The sequence below is a fragment of the Cryptomeria japonica genome, unplaced genomic scaffold, assembly GCF_030272615.1.
Source record: "Cryptomeria japonica unplaced genomic scaffold, Sugi_1.0 HiC_scaffold_605, whole genome shotgun sequence".
NCBI lineage: Eukaryota > Viridiplantae > Streptophyta > Pinopsida > Cupressales > Cupressaceae > Cryptomeria > Cryptomeria japonica.
Window position 1 is genome coordinate 40,001 of NW_026729409.1, and position 16,279 is coordinate 56,279.

Sequence of the window (16,279 nt, forward strand, 5' to 3'; positions counted from 1 at the left end):
GCACACCCTCCCTCGCGAAGTGCGCCCCGTTCGCCAAGTGTGAGCCCTGCCCGGGTGCGCGCACCTTGCTAGGGCGTCGGGTGTGCACCCGGCCCGGCCTACGTGCGTGCACCTGGACGGGGCGTCGTGTGCGTGCAGTGTCCCGTCTGCAACGCGGTGCCCACACACCACCTCGGGCGCAACGACCTGCGCTCACATGTGGGCCGAGTGCACCTTGGTGCATGTTCGGGGCGCCTCGGGTGCACGCTCGATCTTGCCCCGGTGCACCAAGGCGCTCGGTTTGCCCCGGGTGCGCACTTGGTGCAAGGTGGGCACCCAAAATAGGGATCAAGCACCAAAACACAAGTTTCGGGATGCAAAATGGGACCCAAGGACCACAAATGCGTTCCAAGACCCATGATGGGTCCACGAGAACAAAAATGTGTTCCGAGACTTAATAAACAAATATTGGGTTTTAGGAGAAGAAACATGCTCTGATGCCCAAAACGAGAATCGACCCCGAAAAGGCCACAGGCCAAAAGTGGGATGCGAGACAAAAAAAAATGGGACCCGAGGACCAAAATTGGGTTCCCAGGTCGAAGACAGGGCAACCGGACAAGAAACGACCTCTAAGGCTCGAAATGAGTCCCGACGACTAAAACTTGACAAGAAGCACCCATCAGGCACCCAACTCGACACCCATGGGATGCCGACCCACCCGGGCTTCCACCTAGCACACCTTGGCACCCACCCACCCTCGCACCCAACCTCGCACCCAACTTAGCACCTTTGAACCCACATTGGCACTCACCCTGACCCTGGCACCTTGGAACCCACATTGGCACTCACCTTGACCCTGGCACCCACCTTTGCACTCACCTTGGGACCCACCCTGGCTCCCACCTCGGCACCCACCCAGACACCCACCTTGGTTCCTTGGCACCCACCTTGGATCCTTGGCACCCACCCCGACACCCACCTTGGCACGCAACTTGGCTACTTGCCACCCACCTTGGCTCCTTGACGCCCACCCCGACAACCACCCCGTGACCTACCCTGGCTAGGGTTGGTGCACACCCACCCTGGTGCCCACCTTGGCACCCACCCCATGACCCACCTTGGCACGCACCTTAGTACCCACCCCGTTACCCACCCTAGGACCCACCCCGTGACCCACCTTGGCCAGGGTGGGTGCCTTGGTGCGCACAACTTGCCTGGGCTGCACACCAGGGCGGGCTCAAGATGGCACCCGCGTTCCGTTTTTTTCACTATCTTTCAAAACGGAAATTTTAAAATCTCGTTTTTTTTTTTTTTTTTGCCTTTTCTGGAAATTAGTGAAGGCAGCGCATCAAAGGTGCGCAATGCTGGTGCGAACCCGGGAGCGCTCCGATGTGTGCTCCAAGGTGCGGCGTGCACGAAGTCCGAGCCCGGCTTGCCCCGGGTGCGCACCTCGCGTGCACCTTCGCCGGGGTGAGCACCTTGGCTGGGTTGCGCGCCCTGGTGCGCACCAAGGAGCGCTCTGAAGTGTGCTCCAAGGTGCGGCGTGCACGAAGTCGGAGCTCGGTTTGCCCCGGGTGTGCACCTCGGGTGCGCACCTCGCGTGCACCTTCGCTGCGGTGGGCACCTTGGCTGGGTTGCGCGCCTTGGTGGGCACCATGCAGTGCACGAAGTCGGAGCCCGGTTTGCCCCGGGCGCGCACCTCCGCCAGGGTGGGCACCTTGGTGCGCACAACTTGCCTGGGCTGCGCACCAGGAAGGGCTCAAGATGGCACCCGCGTTCCGTTTTTTTCACTATCTTTCAGAACGGAAATTTTAAAATATCGTTTTTTTTTGCCTTTTCTGGAAATTAGTGAAGGCAGCGCATCAAAGGTGCGCAACGCTGGTGCGAACCTGGGAGCGCTCCGATGTGTGCTCCAAGGTGCGGCGTGCACGAAGTCGGAGCCCGGTTTGCCCCGGGTGCGCCCTGGTGGGCACCATGGTGCGCACCAAGGAGCGCTCCGAAGTGTGCTCCAAGGTGCGGCCTGCACGAAGTCGGAGCCCGGTTTGCCCCGGGCGTGCACCGCGGGTGGGCACCTTGGTGCGCATGCCTTGCCTGGGCTGCGCACCAGGGCGGGCTCAAGATGGCACCCGCGTTCCGTTTTTTTCACTATCTTTCAAAACGGAAATTTTAAAATCTCATTTTTTTTTGCCTTTTCTGGAAATTAGTGAAGGCAGCGCATCAAAGGTGCGCACCTCGCTGCCCACCACGGTGCGCAACGCCGGTGGGCACCCGGGAGTGCTTCGAAGTGTGCTCCAAGGTGCTGCGTGCACGTTGTCGGAGCCCGGTTTGCCCCGGGTGCGCACCTCGCGTGCACCTTCGTCGGGGTGGGCACCTTGGCTGGGTTTGCCCCGGCTGCGCTCCGAAGCGGGGTTATTGGAGCGCCGCCTCTTTTTTTGTCGGAGCGTTTGGTGGGGTTTCTCGCATTGGCTCTTCCCAGGCCCGGTTGCCACCCTGGCGCGCACGAAGTCGGAAGTAGGGTTAATTGCCCGTTTGCGCACCTTTGCTAGGGTGGGCACCTTACCTGGGCTGTGCACCAGGGCGGGCTCAAGATGGCACCCGCGTTCCGTTTTTTTCACTATCTTTCAAAACGGAAATTTTAAAATCTCCTCTTTTTTTTGCCTTTTCTGGAAATTAGTGAAGGCAGCGCATCAAAGGTGCGCACCTCGCTGCCCACCTTGGTGTGCTCTGAGGTGCGCACCCGGGAGCGCTACGAAGTGTGCTCCAAGGTGCGGCGTGCACGTTGTCGGAGCCCGGTTTGCCCCGGGTGCGCACCTCGCCTGCACCTTGGCCGGGGTGGGCACCCTGGCTGGGTTTGCCCAGGGTGCGCTCCGAAGCGGGGTTACTGGAGCGCCCCCTCTTTTTTTGTCAGAGCGTTTGGTGGGGTTTCTCGCATTGGCTCTTCCCAGGCCCGGTTGTTGGGTGCGCTCCCACCCTGGCGCGCGCGAAGTTGGAAGTTGGGTTAATTGCCCGGGCGCGCACCTTCGCCAGGGTGGGCACCTTGGTGCGCACACCTTGGCTGGGCTGCGCACCAGGGCGGGCTCAAGATGGCACCAGCATTCCCTTTTTCTCACTATCTTTCAAAACGGAAATTTTAAAATCTCGTTTTCTTTTGCCTTTTATGGAAATTAGTGAAGGCATCGCATCAAAGGTGCGCACCTCGCTGCCCACCTTGGTGTGCTCCGAGGTGCCCACCACGGTGCGCTCCGAGGTGCCCACCACGGTGCGCAACGCCGGTGCGAACCCGGGAGCGCCCCGATGTGTGCTCCAAGGTGCGGCGTGCACGAAGCCGGACCCCGGTTTGCCCCGGGTGCGCACCTCGCGTGCACCTTGGTGCGCACACCTTGGCTGGGTTGCGCGGCCTGGTGGGCACCATGGTGCGCACCAAGGAGCGCTCCGAAGTGTGCTCCAAGGTGCGGCGTGCACGAAGTCCTAGCCCGGTTTGCCCCGGGTGCGCACCTTCGCCGCGGTGGGCACCATGGCGTGCACGAAGTCGGAGCCCGGTTTGCCCCGGGTGCGCACCTCGCGTGCACCTTCGCCGGGGTGGGCACCTCGGCTGGGTTGCGCGCCCTGGTGCGCACCAAGGAGCGCTCCGAAGTGTGCTCCAAGGTGCGGCGTGCACGAAGTCGGAGCCCGGTTTGCCCCGGGTGCGCACCTTCGCCGCGGTGGGCACCCTGGTGCGCACCATGGCGTGCACGAAGTCGGAGCCCGGTTTGCCCCGGGTGCGCACCTCGCGTGCACCTTCGGCGGGGTTGCGCGCCCTGGTGCGCACCAAGGAGCGCTCCGAAGTGTGCTCCAAGGTGCGGCGTGCACGAAGTCGGAGCCCGGTTTGCCCCGGGTGCGCACCTCGCGTGCACCTTCGGCGGGGTTGCGCGCCCTGGTGGGCACCATGGTGCGCACCAAGGAGCGCTCCGAAGTGTGCTCCAAGGTGCGGCGTGCACGAAGTCGGAGCCCGGTTTGCCCCGGGTGCGCACCTCGCGTGCACCTTCGCCGCGGTGGGCACCATGGCGTGCACGAAGTCGGAGCCCGGTTTGCCCCGGGTGCGCACCTCGCGTGCACCTTCGCCGGGGTGGGCACCTCGGCTGGGTTGCGCGCCCTGGTGCGCACCAAGGAGCGCTCCGAAGTGTGCTCCAAGGTGCGGCGTGCACGAAGTCGGAGCCCGGTTTGCCCCGGGTGCGCACCTCGCGTGCACCTTCGCCGCGGTGGGCACCATGGCGTGCACGAAGTCGGAGCCCGGTTTGCCTCGGGTGCGCACCCCGCGTGCACCTTCGCCGGGGTGGGCACCTCGGCTGGGTTGCGCGCCCTGGTGCGCACCAAGGAGCGCTCCGAAGTGTGCTCCAAGGTGCGGCGTGCACGAAGTCGGAGCCCGGTTTGCCCCAGGTGCGCACCTCGCGTGCACCTTCGCCGCGGTGGGCACCTTGGCTGGGTTGGGCACCATTGAGCGCTCCGAAGTGTGCTCCAAGGTGCGCACCATGGCCCTCCAAGGTGCGCAGCATGGCGTGCACGAAGTCGGAGCCCGGTTTGCCCCGGGTGCGCACCTCGCGTGCACCTTCGCCAGGGTGGGCACCTCGGTGCGCACACCTTCTCAATGTTTTCTTGCCTTTTCTGGAAATTGGTGAAGGCAGCGCATCAAAGGTGCGCACCTCGGTGTGCTCCGAGGTGCGAACCCGAGAGCGCTCCGAGGTGCCCACGAAGTCGAAAGTCGGGTTAATTGCATTGTTTTCCCCGGGTGCGCTCCGAGGTGCGCAACATCGGTGCGCACCAAGGAGGGCTCCGAAGTGTGCTCCAAGGTGCGCACGATTCGGAGCTCGGTTTGCCCGGGGTGCGCACACCTTGGCTGGGTTGCGCACCCTTTGTGCGCTCCAAGGTGCGCACGAAGTCGGAGCTCGGTTTGCCCCGGGTGCGCACCTTCGCCAGGGTGCGCACCTTGATGCGCACGCCTTGGCTGGGCTGCGCACCTTGGTGGGCGCCATGGTGCGCACCTTTCGTGCGCTCCAAGGTGCGCACGAAGTCGGAGCTCGGTTTGCCCCGGGTGCGCACCTTGGTGGGCGCCATGGTGCACTCCGAGGTGCCCAAGATTGGTGCGCAACAAGGAGCGCTCCGAAGTGCGCTCCAAGGTGCGCAGGTGCGCGCGAAGTCGAAAGTTGGGTTAATTGTCCGGTTTGCCTCGGGTGCGCACCTTGCGTGCACCTTCGCCAGGGTGGGCGCCTTGGTGCGCACACCTTGGCTGGGCTGCGCACCCGGGCGCGCACACCTTGGCACCCGCGTTTCCTTCATTTTAAATTTTTTTTTTTTACAATCTCTCAAGTGGGAAATTCTATAATCTCAACTTTTTTTGCCTTTTCAGGAAACTTTTGAATGGAGCGCATCATTGGTGCGCTCCGAAGTGTGCTCCAAGGTGCGCACCTCTGGTGTGCTCCAAAGCTCTCTCCAGCTGCGTGCACCTGCCCCGGCCGCGCACCCGGCCCCGCCCAGCTTCGCTCACCTGTCCCGGGCGTCTGGTGCGGAACCTTAGAGTAAGAAACATCACCGTGCACCTTGGCCAACGTGCGCGACTCGACCGAGCGCGCACTGGCCGAGGTGCACACCGATTTCACCTGGGTGCGCGCGCAGCACCTCGGGCGCACCGGGGTGCGCGCACAACGCCCGGGTTGCACCGTGGCCTGTGTGCTCGGGGCGCCTCGGGTGCGCGCTCGGTGTCGCCCCCGCGCGCGCGGTAGTGCGGGCAGCGCACCCCGGCCCGGCCCGGCCCCGACGAGAACGCAAACGGGCAAAAGGTTTATTCAAATAGCATTGCGACGCCCGGCGAAAAACTAAGAAAGGGTGCAACACCGGGACTTCCCGGGAGGTCACCCATCCTAGTACTACTCCGGCCCAAGCGCGCTTAACTGCGGAGTTCTGATGGGATCCGGTGCACTAACGCTGGTATGATCGCACCCGTTATGAGCTTGTCGCAGTGTGTACTTAGCAAACCGCGACCCACGTGCGAATCCACCCCGGCCACCCACCCCCGTCGAGGTGCACACCCTCCCTCGCGAAGTGCGCCCCGTTCGCCAAGTGTGAGCCCTGCCCGGGTGCGCGCACCTTGCTAGGGCGTCGGGTGTGCACCCGGCCCGGCCTACGTGCGTGCACCTGGACGGGGCGTCGTGTGCGTGCAGTGTCCCGTCTGCAACGCGGTGCCCACACACCACCTCGGGCGCAACGACCTGCGCTCACATGTGGGCCGAGTGCACCTTGGTGCATGTTCGGGGCGCCTCGGGTGCACGCTCGATCTTGCCCCGGTGCACCAAGGCGCTCGGTTTGCCCCGGGTGCGCACTTGGTGCAAGGTGGGCACCCAAAATAGGGATCAAGCACCAAAACACAAGTTTCGGGATGCAAAATGGGACCCAAGGACCACAAATGCGTTCCAAGACCCATGATGGGTCCACGAGAACAAAAATGTGTTCCGAGACTTAATAAACAAATATTGGGTTTTAGGAGAAGAAACATGCTCTGATGCCCAAAACGAGAATCGACCCCGAAAAGGCCACAGGCCAAAAGTGGGATGCGAGACAAAAAAAAATGGGACCCGAGGACCAAAATTGGGTTCCCAGGTCGAAGACAGGGCAACCGGACAAGAAACGACCTCTAAGGCTCGAAATGAGTCCCGACGACTAAAACTTGACAAGAAGCACCCATCAGGCACCCAACTCGACACCCATGGGATGCCGACCCACCCGGGCTTCCACCTAGCACACCTTGGCACCCACCCACCCTCGCACCCAACCTCGCACCCAACTTAGCACCTTTGAACCCACATTGGCACTCACCCTGACCCTGGCACCTTGGAACCCACATTGGCACTCACCTTGACCCTGGCACCCACCTTTGCACTCACCTTGGGACCCACCCTGGCTCCCACCTCGGCACCCACCCAGACACCCACCTTGGTTCCTTGGCACCCACCTTGGATCCTTGGCACCCACCCCGACACCCACCTTGGCACGCAACTTGGCTACTTGCCACCCACCTTGGCTCCTTGACGCCCACCCCGACAACCACCCCGTGACCTACCCTGGCTAGGGTTGGTGCACACCCACCCTGGTGCCCACCTTGGCACCCACCCCATGACCCACCTTGGCACGCACCTTAGTACCCACCCTGTTACCCACCCTAGGACCCACCCCGTGACCCACCTTGGCCAGGGTGGGTGCACCCACCCTGGTGCCCACCTTGGCACCCACCCATCCTAGCACCCAGCCTGTGACCGGGCTTGGAACCCAACCTTGCACCCGTCTTGGCCAGTGTGGGTGCGCACCCATCCTGGCACCCACGTTGTGACACACCCTTTAACCCACGCACCCTAGCAGCCACGTTGGCACCCACCTTGGAACACAACCTAGCAACTTGGCACCCACCCCGTGACCCACCTTGGCATCCACCATAGCAGTCGCCCACTTGGCACCCACCTTGGAACCCAAGTTGGCACCCACCTCGGCACCCACCTTGACACTTGTGGACCCACCTTGCCACTCACCCTAGCATCGACCCATCCTAGCACCCACCCTGGCACCTTTGCACCCTAGCACTCACCCATCCTAGCACCTAACCTGTGACCCACCTTGACACTCACCCTCGCACCCACCTTGGAACCCAACCTAGCACCCACCCACCCTGACACCAACCCTAGCACCTACCCACCCTTGCACCCACCCTGTGACCCATCTTGGCACCCACCCATCCTACCACTCAACCTATCACCCACCTTCTCACCCACCTTGGCATCCACCTTAGCACCCACCCACACTGGCACCTTGGCACCCACCTCGGGCAAGGTGGGTGCACACCCACCCTGACACCCAATTTAGAACCAACCGAGCATGTTACCCACCTTGGCACCCACATTGCAGCCCACCCTAGTACCCACCCTATGACCCACATTGGCATCCACACCCTAGCACCCAGGCACCTCGACACCCGCCTTGACACGCACCCTAGCACTAAACCTGTGACCCACCTTGGAACTCACCCTAGAACCCACCCACCCTGTGAACCACCTTGGCATCCACCTTAGCACCCACCCACCTTGGCACCCACTCTAGCACTCACCCATCCTAACACCCAACTTGTTACCCACCTTGGCACCCGCCCTCGCGTCCACCTTGAAACCCACCCTAGCACCCACCCACGCAGGAGCCCACCTTGGCACCCAACCTAACACCCACGCATCCTGGCACCCAACTTGTGACCCACCTTGGAACCCACCCTAGTACCCACCTTTGAACCCACTATATCACCAACCCACCTTGGCACCCACCCTATGACCCTCTTTGGAATCCACCCTAGCACGCACCCACCCTGGCACCCACCATGGAGCGCACCCTAGCACCCACCCACCTCGGCACGCACCTCAACACCCACCTTGGTGTGCGCACTGCGCCAACCTCTCAAAGACCCTATGTGGTGCGCTCCAAAGTGTACACCTTTGGTGCGCTCCAAGGTGCGCACCTTTGGTGCACACCGAGGTGCACACCAAAGTGTGCACCGAGGTGAGCACCAAAGTGCACTCCAAGGTGCACACCAAGGCGTGCACCTTTGGTGCGGTCAATGCAAACGAATTCGGAAGTTGGGGTCGATGTCCTAATCGCTGCTGCAGACTACACGTATGAGAATCGGACAAATAGCTTTATATAGGGGAGGTGTTGCGTTTGATGGGTCGACTCCCCTGGTTGTGTGCACTGCACCAACTTCAAAGACCCTGTCTTGTTTAAGAAGTCAAAAGTTGGGGTGGATGTCCTAATCATTGCTGCAGTCTACGCATGTATGAGAATCAGACAAATAGCTTATATAGGGGAGGTGTTGCATTCGGTGGGTTGACTCCCCTGGTTGTGCGCACTGCGCCAACCTCAAAGACCCCGCATAGCAGAAGAAGTCGGAAGTCGGATTTTGGTGAGCACCAAGGCGTGCACCTTTGGTGCGGTCAACGCAGACGAATTCAGAAGTTGGGGTGGATGTCCTAATCGTTGTTGCAGGCTACACATGTATGAGAATCAGACAAATAGCTTATATAGGGGAGGTGTTGGGTTTGATGGGTCAACTCCCTTGGTTGTGCGCATTACGCCAACCTCAAAGACCTTGTTTTCGTTAAGAAGTCAAAAGTTGGGGTCAATGTCCTAATGGCTCCTGTAGGCTACACATGTATGAGAATCGGACAAATAGCTTATATAGGGGAGGTGTTGGGTTTGATGGGTCGACTCCCCTGGTTGTGCGCATTACGTCAACCTCAAAGACCTTGTTTTCGTTAAGAAGTCAAAAGTTGGGGTCGATGTCCTAATTGCTCCTGTAGACTACACATGTATGAGAATCAGACAAATAGCTTATATAGGGGAGGTGTTGGGTTTGATGGGTTGACTCCCCTAGTTGTTCGCATTACACCAACCTCAAAGACCTTGTTTTCGTTTAGAAGCCGAAAGTTGGGGTCGATGTCCTAATTGCTCCTGCAGGCTACGCATGTATGAGAATCAGACAAATAGCTTATATAGGGGAGGTGTTGGGTTTGATGGGTCGACTCCCCTGGTTGTGCGCATTGCGCCAACCTCAAAGACCCTGCATTGCGGATGAAGTCGAAAGTCAGAGTTTGGTGTGCTACAAGGTGTGGTCGAAGGTGCTCACCTAGGTGTGCACCTTTGGAGCGCAGGAAAAGTGCCCTCCAAAAGTGCGCACCTTTGGAGTGCACAAAAGTGCCCTCCAAAAGTGCGCACCTTTGGAGCGCACAAAAGTGCCCTCCAAAAAGTGCCCTCCAAAAGTGCGCACCTTTGGAGCGCACAAAAGTGCCCTCCAAAAAGTGCCCTCCAAAAGTGCGCACCTTTGGAGTGCAGAAAAGTGCCCTCCAAAAAGTGCCCTCCAAAAGTGTGCACCTTTGGAGTGCACAAAAGTGCCCTCCAAAAGTGCGCACCTTTGGAGCGCAGAAAAGTGCCCTCCAAAAAGTGCCCTCCAAAAGTGCGCACCTTTGGAGCGCAGAAAAGTGCCCTCCAAAAAGTGCCCTCCAAAAGTGCGCACCTTTGGAGCGCAGAAAAGTGCCCTCCAAAAAGTGCCCTCCAAAAGTGCGCACCTTTGGAGCGCAGAAAAGTGCCCTCCAAAAAGTGCCCTCCAAAAGTGCGCACCTTTGGAGCGCACAAAAGTGCCCTCCAAAAAGTGCCCTCCAAAAGTGCGCACCTTTGGAGCGCACAAAAGTGCCCTCCAAAAGTGCGCACCTTTGGAGCGCACAAAAGTGCCCTCCAAAAGTGCGCACTTTTGGTGCGCACCAAGGCGCTGGTTCGGTCGTTGCAGGCGAGTTCGGAAGTTGGGGTCGATGTCCTGAGCGGAGGTGCAAACTACACAGGTGTCGGAATCGGACAAATAGCTTATATAGGGGAGGTGTATGCTTCGATGGGTCGACTCCCCAGGTTGAGCGCACCGCGCCAACCTCAAAGACCCTACGGTATGGATGAAGTCGGAAGTTGGGTCCGATGACCGATTCGATTAGTAGGTATGCTCATGAGGTCGGAATTTGGGTCCGATGACCTGCCATGTGCAGGAAGGCGAATGTTGGCACTGTGCGTTGCAAGGTGCACACCAAGGTGCTGGTGCGGTCTTTTTAGTCGAGTTCGGAAGTTGGGGTCGATGTCCTGATCGGAGGTGCAAGCTACACAGGTGTGGGAATCGGACAAATAGCTTATATAGGGGAGGTGTATGCTTCGTTGGGTCGACTCCCCGGGTTGAGCGCACCGCGCCAACCTCAAAGACCCTACGGTATGGATGAAGTCGGAAGTTGGGTCCGATGACCGATTCGATATGTAGGCATACTCGCGAGGTCGGAATTTGGGTCCGATGACCTGCCATGTGCAGGAAGGCGAATGTTGGCACTGTGCGTTGCAAGGTGCGCACCAAGGCGCTGGTTCGGTCGTTGCAGGCGAGTTCGGAAGTTGGGGTCGATGTCCTGATCGGAGGTGCAAACTACACAGGTGTGGGAATCGGACAAATAGCTTATATAGGGGAGGTGTATGCTTCGTTGGGTCGACTCCCCGGGTTGAGCGCACCGCGCCAACCTCAAAGACCCTACGGTATGGATGAAGTCGGAAGTTGTGTCCGATGACCGATTCGATATGTAGGCATACTCGCGAGGTCGGAATTTGGGTCCGATGACCTGCCATGTGCAGGAAGGCGAATGTTGGGACTGTGCGTCGCAAGGTGCGCACCAAGGCGCTGGTGCCGTCGTTGCAGTCGAGTTCGGAAGTTGGGGTCGATGTCCTGGTCAGAGGTGCAAACTACACAGGTGTGGGAATCGGACAAATAGCTTATATAGGGGAGGTGTATGCTTCGATGGGTCGACTCCCCGGGTTGAGCGCACCGCGCCAACCTCAAAGACCCTACAGTATGGATGAAGTCGGAAGTTGGGTCCGATGACCGATTCGATACGTAGGCATATTGGCGAGGTCTGAATTTGTGTCCGATGACCTGCCATGCGCAGGAAGGCGGAATTTGGGTCCGATGACCGAGTTGATGGCGTGCCATGCGCAGAAAGGCGGAATTTGGGTCCGATGACCGAGTTGATGTTGATGGCCCGCCATGCACAGGAAGGCGGAATTTGGGTCCGATGACCGATTTGAAGGCGTGCCATGCGCAGAAAGGCGGAGTTTGGGTCCGATGACCGAGTTGATATTGATGGCCCGCCATGCGCAGGAAGGCGGAATTTGGGTCCGATGACCTGACATACGCATGGAGTCCGACTCGGGGGCCGATGTTCGATTCGATGACTTGCATTGTGGGTAAAGTCGGAAGTTGTGGTCTTTGACCCGATTCGATGACCAGACTTCGGCTGCTTGAGAATCGGACAAATAACTTATATAGGGGAGGTAGTGTTCTCGAGCATCCTCCCCCCGTGCCCGTTTATGTCGATTGATGCTGGTGCTCGACTGGTTGGAGCGCTCGGATGCAAAAATCTTGCACCAGGATTTATCGATTGTGATGGACACGGCAAGTCTCCTGATTGCTATGCAGGAGCTCATCGTGAATCTCTATGCGGCCTTGGTATGGACTCGACCTGCGGAATGGTTCGGCAATGGTAGTCGCTCCAACACGTCCTTGCAATGGCCACAGAGGTGATTCGACTAGAGCTCCAGTCTAGCTTTTGGGTTGCTTGGCGGACTGGTATAGCCGCGATCGAGTTCCGGCCATGAACGTTTTAGATAGCTCTTGGGCTTTCTGGGACGGAAGTCGGAAGTTTGGGCTGTTGTCCGATTTGATGACCATTCTTCGGATGTGTGAGAATCGGACAAATAACTTATATAGGGGACTGTGTTGTCTCACGCAGCCCCCTCCGTGCCCCTCTATCTCGACCGATGTTGGTGCTTGAAAGGGTTGGGATCGCTCGGATTTATAAACGTGCACCACCATTTGTCGAGTGTGAGGGACGCGGCAGGTCTCCTAAATGCTATACGGGCGCTCTCTGAGAATCTCTATCCGGCCTCGACACAGACTAGTCTTGCTGAATGGTTTGGCACTGGTAGTCGATCCAACACGTCGTTGTTGTGGCCGCCTAGGCGATTCGATTCGAGCCCCCGTCTAGCTTTTGGGTTGCTTGGCGGATTTTGCCCTATCCGCAAGTGAGCTCGGTCCCTAAACGTTCGAGAAACCCGATTGCTATGCGCCGACTCTCTTTCTTGCGAGCCTCCATCTAGCTTTTGGGTCTCTACGGAACGGAAGTCGGAATCTGGGACCGTTGTTTGATTCGACGAGGCAGACTACGGTTGTGCGAGAATCGGACAAATAACTTATATAGGGGAGGTGTTGACTGGAGCATTCTCCCCCGTGCCCCTCTAACTCGACCAATGCTGGCGCTCGAACGGTGGTAGCGCTCGGATTTTCGTTGAGCGCCAGCATTGGTCGATTTAGAGGGGCATGCGAGATTCCCGAATGCTATGCGAGGGCTCTAACGGAAATGTCTATTGGTTTCGGTATGGATGCAATTGCGAGTGGTTCGGCAAAGGTAGTCGTTCCGATGCGTCCATGTCGTGGCCAAATCGATAATTCGATTTGAGCCCTCGTATAGCATTTGGGTCTCTCGATGTGATTCCGCATTCCAGTCCCTTTGGGCACTGCTTGAGCCGCATCCCAGGGGGTTCCCTTCCCAATAATCTGCCTCGCAACCCGATTGCTATGCGGTGAGGCTCCTCGGCCGCCTCGGAACTATCTATGTATCAGACGCATCGCGGGATAAGGGGTTGGCAACGGTAGTCGCCCCAAGCGCGTCCGATGCTTGGACCATTCCGAGGCGGCCCTGAAGCCTCTTCCGTCTAGCCGTTGGGTCCTTCTCGCCGCATCCCTTGCCTCGCACCCCGATTGCTATGCGGTGAGGCTCCTCGGCCGCCTTGGAACTATCTGTGTATCAGACGCATCGCGGGATAAGGGGTTGTCACTGGTAGTCGCCCCAAGCGCGTCCGATGCTTGGACCATTCCGAGGCGGCCCTGAAGCCTCTTCCGTCTAGCCGTTGGGTCCTTCTCGCCGCATCCCTCGACTCGCACCCCGATTGCTATGCGGTGAGGCTCCTCGGCCGCCTTGGAACTATCTGTGTATCGGACGCGTCGCGGGATAAGGGGTTGTCACTGGTAGTCGCCCCAAGCGCGTCCGATGCTTGGACCATTCCGAGGCGGCCCTGAAGCCTCTTCCGTCTAGCCGTTGGGTCCTTCTCGCCGCATCCCTCGCCTCGCACCCCGATTGCTATGCGGTGAGGCTCCTCGGCCGCCTTGGAACTATCTGTGTATCGGACGCGTCGCGGGATAAGGGGTTGTCACTGGTAGTCGCCCCAAGCGCGTGCGATGCATGGACCATTCCCAGGCGGCCCTGAAGCCTCTTCCGTCTAGCCGTTGGGTCCTTCTCGCCGCATCCCTCGCCTCGCACCCCGATTGCTATGCGGTGAGGCTCCTCGGCCGCCTTGGAACTATCTGTGTATCGGACGCGTCGCGGGATAAGGGGTTGTCACTGGTAGTCGCCCCAAGCGCGTCCGATGCTTGGACCATTCCGAGGCGGCCCTGAAGCCTCTTCCGTCTAGCCGTTGGGTCCTTCTCGCCGCATCCCTCGCCTCGCACCCCGATTGCTATGCGGTGAGGCTCCTCGGCCGCCTTGGAACTATCTGTGTATCGGACGCGTCGCGGGATAAGGGGTTGTCACTGGTAGTCGCCCCAAGCGCGTCCGATGCTTGGACCATTCCGAGGCGGCCCTGAAGCCTCTTCCGTCTAGCCGTTGGGTCCTTCTCGCCGCATCCCTCGCCTCGCACCCCGATTGCTATGCGGTGAGGCTCCTCGGCCGCCTTGGAACTATCTGTGTATCGGACGCGTCGCGGGATAAGGGGTTGTCACTGGTAGTCGCCCCAAGCGCGTCCGATGCTTGGACCATTCCGAGGCGGCCCTGAAGCCTCTTCCGTCTAGCCGTTGGGTCCTTCTCGCCGCATCCCTCGCCTCGCACCCCGATTGCTATGCGGTGAGGCTCCTCGGCCGCCTTGGAACTATCTGTGTATCGGACGCATCGCGGGATAAGGGGTTGTCACTGGTAGTCGCCCCAAGCGCGTCCGATGCTTGGACCATTCCGAGGCGGCCCTGAAGCCTCTTCCGTCTAGCCGTTGGGTCCTTCTCGCCGCATCCCTCGCCTCGCACCCCGATTGCTATGCGGTGAGGCTCCTCGGCCGCCTTGGAACTATCTGTGTATCGGACGCGTCGCGGGATAAGGGGTTGTCACTGGTAGTCGCCCCAAGCGCGTCCGATGCTTGGACCATTCCGAGGCGGCCCTGAAGCCTCTTCCGTCTAGCCGTTGGGTCCTTCTCGCCGCATCCCTCGCCTCGCACCCCGATTGCTATGCGGTGAGGCTCCTCGGCCGCCTTGGAACTATCTGTGTATCGGACGCGTCGCGGGATAAGGGGTTGTCACTGGTAGTCGCCCCAAGCGCGTCCGATGCTTGGACCATTCCGAGGCGGACCTGAAGCCTCTTCCGTCTAGCCGTTGGGTCCTTCTCGCCGCATCCCTCGCCTCGCACCCCGATTGCTATGCGGTGAGGCTCCTCGGCCGCCTTGGAACTATCTGTGTATCGGACGCGTCGCGGGATAAGGGGTTGTCACTGGTAGTCGCCCCAAGCGCGTCCGATGCTTGGACCATTCCGAGGCGGCCCTGAAGCCTCTTCCGTCTAGCCGTTGGGTCCTTCTTGCCGCATCCCTCGCCTCGCACCCCGATTGCTATGCGGTGAGGCTCCTCGGCCGCCTTGGAACTATCTGTGTATCGGACGCGTCGCGGGATAAGGGGTTGTCACTGGTAGTCGCCCCAAGCGCGTCCGATGCTTGGACCATTCCGAGGCGGCCCTGAAGCCTCTTCCGTCTAGCCGTTGGGTCCTTCTCGCCGCATCCCTCGCCTCGCACCCCGATTGCTATGCGGTGAGGCTCCTCGGCGGCCTTGGAACTATCTGTGTATCGGACGCATCGCGGGATAAGGGGTTGTCACTGGTAGTCGCCCCAAGCGCGTCCGATGCTTGGACCATTCCGAGGCGGCCCTGAAGCCTCTTCCGTCTAGCCGTTGGGTCCTTCTCGCCGCATCCCTCGCCTCGCACCCCGATTGCTATGCGGTGAGGCTCCTCGGCCGCCTTGGAACTATCTGTGTATCGGACGCGTCGCGGGATAAGGGGTTGTCACTGGTAGTCGCCCCAAGCGCGTCCGATGCTTGGACCATTCCGAGGCGGACCTGAAGCCTCTTCCGTCTAGCCGTTGGGTCCTTCTCGCCGCATCCCTCGCCTCGCACCCCGATTGCTATGCGGTGAGGCTCCTCGGCCGCCTTGGAACTATCTGTGTATCGGACGCGTCGCGGGATAAGGGGTTGTCACTGGTAGTCGCCCCAAGCGCGTCCGATGCTTGGACCATTCCGAGGCGGCCCTGAAGCCTCTTCCGTCTAGCCGTTGGGTCCTTCTCGCCGCATCCCTCGCCTCGCACCCCGATTGCTATGCGGTGAGGCTCCTCGGCCGCCTTGGAACTATCTGTGTATCGGACGCGTCGCGGGATAAGGGGTTGTCACTGGTAGTCGCCCCAAGCGCGTCCGATGCTTGGACCATTCCGAGGCGGACCTGAAGCCTCTTCCCTCTAGCCGTTGGGGCTTTCTCGCCGCATCCCTCGCCTCGCACCCCGATTGCTATTCGGTGAGGCTCCTCGGCCGCCTTGGAACTATCTGTGTATCGGACGCATCGCGGGATAAGGGGTTGGCAGTGGTAGT

The 16,279-nt window shown here is 60.0% G+C and overlaps 1 non-coding gene across 1 annotated transcript; it reads right to left on the minus strand.

The window, feature by feature from the left end:
- Window positions 1–5,835: 5,835 nt before the first annotated feature.
- Window positions 5,836–5,954, minus strand: LOC131872429 (5S ribosomal RNA). Its single transcript, XR_009370581.1, has one exon. It is a non-coding gene; the product is annotated as a 5S ribosomal RNA (ribosomal RNA).
- Between the last annotated feature and the right edge of the window lie 10,325 nt (window positions 5,955–16,279).